Genomic DNA, 10,589 nt, shown 5'->3' with positions numbered 1-10,589 from the left:
GAGTCGTTTTGGGACGTTAAACCAAACAATAAACCAAGCTTTTCGGTTTTTTTTTTTGGCACATCTGTCCCCCTCCCCTCTTTTACGAATTTTGTGGCGCTTCAGCATCGCTGGAAACAAAACAGCCTTGCCTTTTCATTAATCGACGATGCTTTGGAGGCAGCGTTGCGGCTGCGCGAAAGTGGTGCCGCTGATAGATCGCAGGTCGGCGATGTATTCGTACTGCGGGCCGCATTGAGAGGGGGGTATTAAATGCAGTCGTACTCGGAGCGCCTGCGACAGAACAGTCTGAAGCACGAAGGTGACGGCAGTAGATCAACCAGCGCCGAGCTTGCGAGCGAATTGACACAGTGTTTGACAGCTAGTAACTGAACCACCGAAGCGCTACGACATTTAGGAATTCTCTCTTAATGTTTCGGCAAGCAGTCGTAACATGACGTGAACAAATTCCGCTAAAACACGAGTTCAAAGGCTGAGTTATGCGTAGCGCCAGTGATTACTCCGGAGAGTCTTCTAGCTCCGCATCACGTAGGTGAGGGGGAGTGGCGGCGCAGGACTAGGAGAGGCGGTTTTTTTTTTCTAATTCGAGGTGTTTGCCATTAGGCATAATGTAAAAGGGAAAGATAGGCGGTTACCGCTATGCTATTCTCTGTTATCTGATGCTTTTTTTGGAAGAAAGTACAGCCTTTGTCAAAAGTTTGGAGCCCAGGGGGTTTGCTTCTGAGCCACACTGTGTGGTTCGTAATGCATCTCCAGCGCTCCAAATTTCCTGAAGGTAGAAAGATTTCTGGTCCTGTCTCCTCCGATGGGCAGAACTACCACGAATGCTTCAGGAGTCCCACTACAAGGCTTAGAAGCAAACCCCCTGGGCTCTAAACTTTTGACAAAGACTGTACATTTAGGTTTCCTAACTAAGTGAAAATTCCCCCAGTGTAGTATCACCGTTGGTGCGTGCGATACAAGGCGTAATGTTGAGGGCCACATAAGGGCAGCTGCGCGAAAGAATGGCCGGCTCTCTCCCACTTACCGTTCGCGCTTGTTGCCTTGGCGTCATCGCTCGATCGCCATTGCTTCTGCGGCCGCGGTATGCGGCAGCTTTTTCGTTCATGTCAGCGCATCGCGATGGGGTTTTTGATTGCGATCATGGGGCTCCCGACTCCTGCTACTACCCTGGGACCCCGCACTTCTTTTTGGTTTAATAAAGATAATTGCCCAATATAAACATTAGTTATTAGGGCTACGAATACTTGTTAGCAGCGATCGTTTTCATTGTTTTCTGCGGGCTACGCACGGCACGGCATGGAGTAACACCGTGCAGGTTGCTTTCCGCAATCTCTACAAATATTTTGCGCATGCGCACATGGTTCGTGCAAGAAGGCGGGTTTCCAAGTGTGCAAAAACTACCAATTGTACACCTTTCGTGACAGTAGCGGTTTCCTCCCTGTAACGTGCACTGTGTAGAGAGAATTCTTGCACTTTTTAACGGCTCTAAAGGTGATACTCGAAGAATCACAGATGCTTGTTAAGCGCATATCGCTGATTATAACCGGCATTAGCGAATAAAGTTATGGCGCCTTTATGATTTAAAAGTTCTCGTATGTTCTTACAGGTGAAGTGCTGGAACGAAGAAAATGGTTGCCGGCACGTGATGATGGCAGCAGAAGTGTGCTTGCACTTTCAACGTGAATGCGAACACCACCTAACCTGCTGCCCCGCGTGCTCGGCCAGGGTACTTTGCAAGGACGTCTGCGCGCACCTCAGGTCCGGTTGTGGCGCGACGTCGATTCCTCCTGCATCGAATTTGGATGCGCAGTCGCGCTATACGGACGATGCAGTTACTTCGACGACGGTGCAAGGGATGTTGGAGAACATGGAGGAAGAAATGAAGACGCTTCTTAGACGTTTAAGTAGCGAAGCCAAGGTTCAATGTGAGAGACTCGGCGAACTCTCTCGTAGCATAAATATGTTAACAGAAGAAGTAGAAGAGCAACTTAGACAGAGAGATAGGGTTTTAGGCGAAACACTACAAGCAGCATCTAACGCTATAGATCTATCACAGAAAAACGTTACTTACAGTCCTCTTCAACAAATACCCGCAATGAATGAACACATAAGGAAGTTTGCAGTGCCGCTTGAAGAAAGATACGACAGGATGACTCAAGGTATGCGGGAGGTCGGAGTGGCTGCTGAAAAGGCAAAGGAATGTCTAGTTTCAAAACTTGGTCTATTTTGTGAGCTCTCGAAGAATGCAAGCCGATCAGTTGAAGAAGTTGTATCTGCGTGGACAATTGTCTCCAGTCAGAACCGCGAAATTCGAACACGAATTACGCTGGGAACTGAAGGAAGTGCTCAGAAAATGTTGGAGAGATCCTACCAGTCCCAAATACCACCTGTATTAGATGTGTTCTGTCACCTGTTTACTGTAAGAGGTGTAAAAGCCCTTACAGAGACGGCGCGCAAGGTTGGCTTTGTACAATACGCTAACCATCGAGTTTGCCTACGTGGCTACTGCGTGACACCTGCTTTCTGTATCATTCCAATCGGTGACATTGCGGCACTACACGTTGGGATTCAGTTACACAAGGGTGAAATGGACGACGCTCTTCAGTGGCCTTTCCGGCAAAAGATTAAGATGACTGTCTTGCACCCAGATGGACGCAGTGAACTCGCACTAGAAGTGAGAGAATTTTCAGGTTTAAGCTGTATGCAGAAGCCTTCGCAGTCAAACGATCCGTGCTACTACCTCAATCTTTCATTCAACCTAACCAGATTGGTAGTTTGCGGATATGCAAAGCATGACCAGCTTCAGCTAATGTTTGAACTGTTTCCATGATTTCCTCTCGGGGCGACAGTCGCCCTAGCAGCGTATTAGCCGCTTTTGCATGCGTCCCCAGCGACAGCGCTTAAGGCTTTTGATAATGTCTTGGAAATTTTTGCGATCGTGTTGGATTTTTTATTAACTTCACAAAATACATTTTCTGGTTTTCCTTCACTCCGGTAAATTTATTTTGAGGCCTATCGGTATACGAATAGCTACTGCAATAGGCAATGCTGCATCAGTGGCTACTAAATGCAAATATATTTTTATTAAAGATAATTTTGTTATCCGGGAATAGTTTTGAGAGGGATTTCTGCAGAGCCATCACTTTTTGCTGCTGGTAGTTGGTGCATTCAGGTATAGCCACAGTGATGGTCTTTCAGCTCCGGGGTAGGAAGTGACTGCTTTGTTTGTCGGGAGTGACAGTGTGTGAATGCGTGTATAGCGGCCTGGCTCCGTGGATGTCCCAAGCTTCATATATACCATTAATACCTATGCTGCAGCTCTTGGTCGCTGGGTCGCTCTCGCCGTAACATGCAGTGTCCGTGTCCTGTGCTAGTTAACTGCCTGTATTATGTTGCCTGATGCCTCACGCGACATCTACACCATGGTTTATTCTCCCTTCATTCCCCTGAGTGTGGGAAATGTATTACTATAATGTGTTACTGTAACATGCACTGTAATAAAATTTTTCCATAGTATCACCTCGGCTCTTGCTCAAAGGCTCCCAGCTGCAGCATGCTCAAGAAAAGCACTAATAAGAGCAGAGAACCAAAGAATATGCCTTCCCACATAAAAAAAAATAAAATGTCCGTAATTTACTCAAAAAATTATAAATTGCTCCAAAATTAGTTCCCGGAGGCTACTTTCAAAGTCAAGAAAACTTTGCGCAGAATAACACAAGACGGAAGGGAGAAACACGTACACACACACGAGCGCAAACTTGCAACTGTATTTTTCGGAAACGATACATCGCCTCACTGGCTATCATACGCTGGCGCCCATTCTGCTTTTTAAGGCGATGTATCGTTTCCGAAAAATACAGTTGCAAGTTCGCGCTCGTGTGTGTGTACGTGTTTCTCCCTTCCGTCTTGTGTTATTCTGCGCAAAGATTTCTTGACTATGTCGCTACACCAACTGGCCCAACATTCTGCTCTTCTACTTTCAAAACCTCCCTCTTGGCATGCAAACATTCTCCCACCCAGTACAAATTCCTTGAAGGAACTATTGTTACTGAGCCCGGGAAAACCTCTCTTGCTGGACAATAATTATTTTTACCTTTCTGTAGGATTTAAGTTTGTTCCATGAAAAGAACCCGCTACAGGAGACGCGATTTTATGCTCTCCATCCTGGCATCTTTTCAGTAGGTTCGTGTTTTGTGTATGCCGCTGTCTGCTTTATTCGATAAAGCATCAGGCGCATAATCACTCAGCCACAACCTACACAGAAGCGTATGTACTCACGCTCGGATATCGTTTGGAGCCCGTGGCCACTAGTTAACGACGCCAAGTGTCCTTTTACGCAATCTGGAAACTGCCTAGAGAACAAGAACAAACACGAAGATCAGGATAGTAGGCAGACTCCAGCAAAATGGCGTGTTACCTCACTACTGGCCTTAGAGAACCTAGCGAGGGAGTACGTAGTCATTCTGCCAGATTTCGCAAGCCAAGCGCCATTAAAAAACTCGCAACCTAACTTACGGCACGCACCCTTGACCAATATGAACCCCCGCAGGCTTCAGAATTGTCACTTGAAGTCCCCCCCCCCCCCTCCCCCCAAGTGCAAGGTATGTCAAGCACGACCTGAACCTTCTGTATGCAAACGTACACTGCCACTCGAAGCCTACACACGGACGTTCTGCGGTTACCTTTTGTTGTTGTTGTTGTGACTGAGAGAAGGATGAAAAGAAAATTGAACGGGCCTGCTACTGGCTTTAGACAAGCCACCACCGCTGCCACGTGCAGATAGAGGAGAGGTAAGAGATCAGAGGAAAGAGAAAAGGCAAGAAAAGACGCGCGTCGCAGCAACAACTGCGTCCGCCGGAGCGGACGCTGCTGAAAAAATCAGATAAGCGGCCGAAGCCGCGCTCGCCGAAGCGAGGACAGATACTCCAAAATATCTTACCTTTTAGAGCGGTTACTTTTTAGAGCAAAGCCCCACTTTATATGTAGAATTCACGTGCAGAAAGGAAAGGAATGGCCAGACATGTGGGCTTTAATGTTCCGAAGCCCTACGGAAGCAACCAGTAACGCCCTAATGGAGGTCTCCAGATTAAGTTTGACCACATAGGGTTAATTAACGCGCACAAACAGCACACCACATTGACACTAATGTTTGCCCTTCATCAAAAGCGAACGCTGAAGCTACGGTTTGAACCCACCAAGGCTTCACGGTCTAAAGCAATGGAAAGAATCTCAAGGCGGAGAATTTTTATTTTTTAGCGAACCGCGGACGAGTTGGTTGAATACCGAAGAACTTTAGAAATGCTGGAACGCACAGGTACTATTCGGAAGATAAGTACCTCACACCCTCCAAGTTCCGGACCGAGCAGTACTACACGCTTGTGCCACCTGAGGATGCACTCCAGGTGTCGTGACAGGCGCAGTTCGCCGGTGCATCATCCAGTGGCACTAGCATGCAGTGCGCCATGATCGGGAACATAGAGGGAGGGTGGGTCCGTTCTTTTTACCACGAATAGTTCGTTCTTCCTGGCCTAGGTTCAAGAAACACTTCTGGAGGGCTATAAAAAGACAGACTAGAATAAATTAGACACCTTCCTCATTCAGGTGCGGGCGTACATTTATGTATTGCTGCTGTTTTATTGCACTCAACTCAACGGAAGACTAAATTTTGCAGCGCCATGGTGCCGCCATTTGATCGTCCCCTTTACAGCCGGAACGTGCGGTGAAACGCCTCCATGGTCGACACTGCAAGCGTGCATGTGGCCCAAGCTGTGTCCTGGTCGAGAGAATTGATCGAAGTCCGCACGCGTCCTTCCGCCAGCGCAGAGAGAATGACAGGCGCGTCGGAAGAACAGCTCCATTGAAAACAACGGGGCTTCGCTTGCCGGGGCAGTCTTCGCAACCAACATCCCGACTGAAGGACCACTCGCAACGCAAAGGCGGCTCCGATGGCCTCCTCAAACTCCGCGTCCCCCAACGAACCATGGAAGGCGCCAGAATTATTGGCGTAGCAGCTCTGCGCGGCTGCGTAGTAGCTGGCAGTGTCGTTCGACCAAGGCGATACACCTCGCATCCCGAGCAGTAGCGACATCACCTTTCGGGCGATGTGGAAACCAAACATCGCGAAGTTGGCGTAGCTGCCTGCAGATACGCCCGGGAAAACGACCGGAGGCACGGCGAACATATGCGGGACGACTACGGTGTTTGTCGTCGCATCTGCAACAGAGATGTAAAATTTCAAGAAATTTTGAATGGCATGAAAAAAAAACGTTTTTTTCAGGGTTTTTTTCATTACAAATTGAAATTTTGAAAAACGTGACAAAAACAGATATATTCGCAACAGCGCTACGATCAATAACAATGCTCCGAAGTTCAGTCGAATATGCAGTTATAGATGTCATATTGTGAAACGAACTTCTTGTTCTATTGCACCGAGAAAATAAATAGTGATTAGAAGTTCAGGCGAATATGGAGGTATAAATGTCATATTTGTGAAACGAACTTCTTGTTCTATTGCACCGAGAAAATAAATAGTGATTTGCAGTTCAGGCGAATATGGAGGTATAAATGTCATATTTGTGGAATGAACTTTTTGTTCTATTGCACCGAGAAAGGGAACATGAAAACTGATCTACAAGTCACTCCATATCGGACTCAGAGTCACTGTCGCTGGATGCGGTACTACGCGCAGCAGCCTGGATTGACGCTGTGTCCACAGCTAGGTTCGACTGCACATACACAAGCTTTCGAACGCGTTCCCATGAAATCCTGTTACGAATCCTTGTACGGACGTTTCCGAAACGTGACCAGTTTCGTTCGCAGCTGGCGGATGATGGTGGTATCTGCAGCAGTCGGCAAGCCAGACGAGTTAGCGGCTGGTTGGTGCAAAGGCCTTGCCACCAGGTAGATGGGGCCACGTGCTTCGCTGAAGACTCCTGTCCTGGACCAAATTCCTGCGGATGTCCTGTACTCTGCTACGCTGGAAATCAACAAGCTTGGTCTTGTATTTGGCTACAACCGTTTACGTGCACAGCAGCTTATGTTATTTATGCCGTGTGTGGAGCGCTGTAGAATTTGTAGCCGTTTTGTTCTACTTCAGCCGTGAGTTCAAGTATTAGTGTGTTTTTAAGTCCAGCCTGGATCTTATATGTGACCTCGCCTTCAACCCGCGTGCTCGTAGCACGAACGTTTTAAAAGCACTACCTGGCATCGCCGATGACGACTGCTCTCCAATTGTTCTACGATACACGTTGTAATGGTTTTCAAAGCAAAAACAAAAACCTAAACTAAAAGCAAGCAATCAGAAAAACCTTTAAATTGCCTTGTGAAATTTTCGATGTTTCTTTCCATTTTGTCTCGTCTGAAAAAAACGAAGAAAAAACGTTTTTTTTTCTAAAATTGCAGTGTTTTTTTTCAGGCCTTCACATCTCTAATCTGCAAGCAGTAGTACCTCTATGGTCTCCAAGTACACATCATCATCAGCCATCATGGAGTCCTCATCCACGTCATCTGGGACCTTCGTTCTTCTCAGCACTGTGGCCTTCTTTGATATCCATTCTTTGCCGCTCATTTACAAACTCTGTTGGAACCGGCTGTTCTCCAGGTCTTCTTTGGAAAGGGTGCCATTGCTGAATGTCGTTATGCGCATCTCTTTCGCTTTGGTCAGCGCTGCGATTCGATCTTTCATGTTCATCCATTTCGGATATCTGACACCGGCTTCCTCAATCATCATCTTCAAGGTAGAGAACTAGCCACTGATTGCGTCGGCAGTGTCTGGTGAGATAGAAAGTACCTTGGACAGAGCCGGAAGCCAGGGGCGTTTGAATGTGGTGATGGTGTCCTGGTGGCAAATCTTCTGCACGACCTCTTCCTCCAGCTGCTTCGACTCGGAGTTGAGCATGAAGTCGAGCTTAAGGAAATCGACTGCCTGCAGTGCAAGAGTATACACGGTCCTCACTGGCGTTGTCTTGTGCAGAAGGACGGATTTGATGTCGCTGCATGTAGCTTTGAAATTTCTCGCGAGGACGTGCCTGTCAGGGGGCAGCTGCACTTTCTACTGGGCGTTCGCCCCTTGAATCCACTTGCCGGGCGGGAACTCTCTGCATTCGGCTGCAGATGTAGGCGCCAAAGGGGAGCGCTGCGTGCGCCGCAGCGTCTCGTTGAGCCCGATACCGTCATCAAGGGAGCGGCATTGTGCGGCGACGGCGTCGCTGATGCTTTCGTTTCCGATGGCTTTAAGCACGGAGGTAAGGTAACTGTTACCCTGTCGCCTTTATCCGTTTTAGGCAATCGCTGTTTGAAGGATCTCCATCTGTCTATTGCTAGGTGTGTCTTGTTGTCTTGATTTCCGGCGGTTACTATGAAAAGTGCGTTTAGCCGGTGCAGAAAGGAAAGCTGTACCAGCTTGAGGAATGTCTCTTCTGAAGACATCTTGAGCCATGATTCTAGCTTTGTGCCGGCCACCTGCTGAAAAATGGCATTTGAGTTTCAAGATTTCAAAAGATATTGCATGCAAATAATAAAAACAGCATTATCCTGATTCGATGTCGTTTCGAATAAAATATAAACACAAAAAACTGCTTATTAAAGTCGGTTTGAATATGTGGCCTCAGAGCCGGCCTGAAATCAAGCTTTTTCCTGCTCCTCCTCCTTCTCGATGTGCGGCCATCTTATTTTGCCGAGGTAGCGCGATCTAATCGCTGGAAAGTAATAAGGAGGCGCACTTTGGGCCCACACATACACGTACGTTCTCCCTGAACGGACTTTCTTCATGCTAGAGCCTCCAACGTCCTTGAATCAAGGAACATTGGATTAAGTGCGCCGCACTTGTAACAATAGTGGGTGTGGGCGTGTCTTCTGGCATGAAGCTGTAAATGCCGCTAACTATTTCACCAGTTAGAGGAAAAACACCCCTTTCAAAGAAATTGGCGGTGCGCAAAAAGAAAATTTATTTGAGAGTTCGCAACTCGCGCATAGTGCAGAGATGATCTCCATTTTAGAGTGTCATACCGAGAATATGTGATGATTTTCTAAAATCCGAAATAGTTAAAATGCGCTCCTTCCTAATTTTTTACTTCATATACAAAAAATTTAAGAATGTGTTAGTGATGGGGTACCTCAACGTTTAAGAGCCGCAGTATTCAGGGCGCCTTACATCTCAATGCTCAGGTGCATACATACAAGCCACACTGAAGCAGAGTATTTCCTGAGAGAATTCGTAGGCTGCTGTAACTTTTTACTTTACGCTGCCGCTTGAAATCTTCTTTAGAAAATAATTGAACAGAGAAGAAATACTCTCTCGTGGCGTAGAGAGATATCAGAAATAGAGATAGTAGATTACATATAGGCAAGCTATATTGCCCTGCGGTGATGAGAAAAAAGAGGCGGTGTCTGCACCGTAAGTGACCGGTACTAGTGCTGACGCGTGAACAGTCGGAAAGAGAGGCAGAAACGGTAGAGGAGCGAGGAAGAAAGGAGATAATGTTTTGAGCAGTGCAGATCAGTCCGGAAGCTGCCTGGAACTCACTTTTTGCCTGCTTTGTAAAATCTGCCCACAAAACCGCACCCTCCAGTGCACGATCTCAACCCTGCATGCAGTATGGCCTTCTCTTACCTCTAAGACCTTGTCGACTATTTCGTGGATGGTCCTTGACACGCCCAGATAAGTGACGCAGTTGTTGTAGTACCGGAACACAGAGTCGGCGGGCTCCGCCAGCGCCTGCCTCGCCACCATCTCCCGGTGCCTCCTGGCGGTGTAGTTGAGCAGTACCTCCGCCATAAAGGACGAGGCGAGAGGATCTGGGAGCGAGGCGTTCCCGATCCACCGGCCACAGACGTGCCGGTAGAACTCGTGGCATGGCTTCACGCTTTTCTCCACGATGGAGTCCATGTTGTCCAGCACCTGGATACCAGGGCCGAAACAACACGTCAAGGAAACCGCGCGTAATTCTCCTCGTGCACGACTGTGCGCAAAGCACAATCTGAAAAATCTAGTACACGCAGCACTGGGTGTCTGCCCACGGCTCTGTTTAAGACTGACCGGAAGGGGCACTTCTATAATCCCCCTGCAGAAAAAGTGGGTGAAGTACACCGACAACAAAGAAGGCTCATGGGAGTATTTCACAAAGATAGAACACCGGCCATCGTCACTGAATGAAAAATGTGTGTTTTGCTCTCTAATACTACGGTTTGAATAGTATGCAACGAAAACGGAAGCATAACCGACGACGCCGTCTTGCTTATAGCGCGACCACAAGACATGTTAGGTGCTTTGTTGAACAACCTGCGTTATGACTGGCAGGAGCAATGGAAAGTAGTCGTCGCCCCTACTGACCATAATTTTCACTGGCTGGGGGCCATTCCCAGAGATTTGTTTGATTATTATTAATATTTTTCTCGTAAATGCTTCTTTCAGTGAACTCGTAGCATTATCATCAGCCTTCGTTATGTCCACTCAACAGTTTTCTCAGAAAACATGGCCTTTTAGGGTGCATTCAGCGCGAATACTTATTTTATTGTCAAATTCTCTCAGGTCTCTTCACATAGAAAAGGCAAGGAAAAAAGAGCCCTTTCCTGTGTGAAAGGAGGTT

General features: G+C 47.4%; 1 pseudogene; it reads right to left on the bottom strand.

Annotated features, from left to right (window-relative positions):
* Positions 1-5,661: 5,661 nt before the first annotated feature.
* Positions 5,662-9,889, bottom strand: LOC149329773 (uncharacterized; annotated as a pseudogene).
* Positions 9,890-10,589: the final 700 nt, after the last annotated feature.

Source organism: Amblyomma mixtum, chromosome 9, assembly GCF_055824585.1.
Source record: "Amblyomma mixtum isolate Tamu chromosome 9, ASM5582458v1, whole genome shotgun sequence".
Taxonomy (NCBI): domain Eukaryota; kingdom Metazoa; phylum Arthropoda; class Arachnida; order Ixodida; family Ixodidae; genus Amblyomma; species Amblyomma mixtum.
Note: the sequence above shows the minus strand (reverse complement) of the source record. Positions and strands in the feature narration are given on the sequence as shown.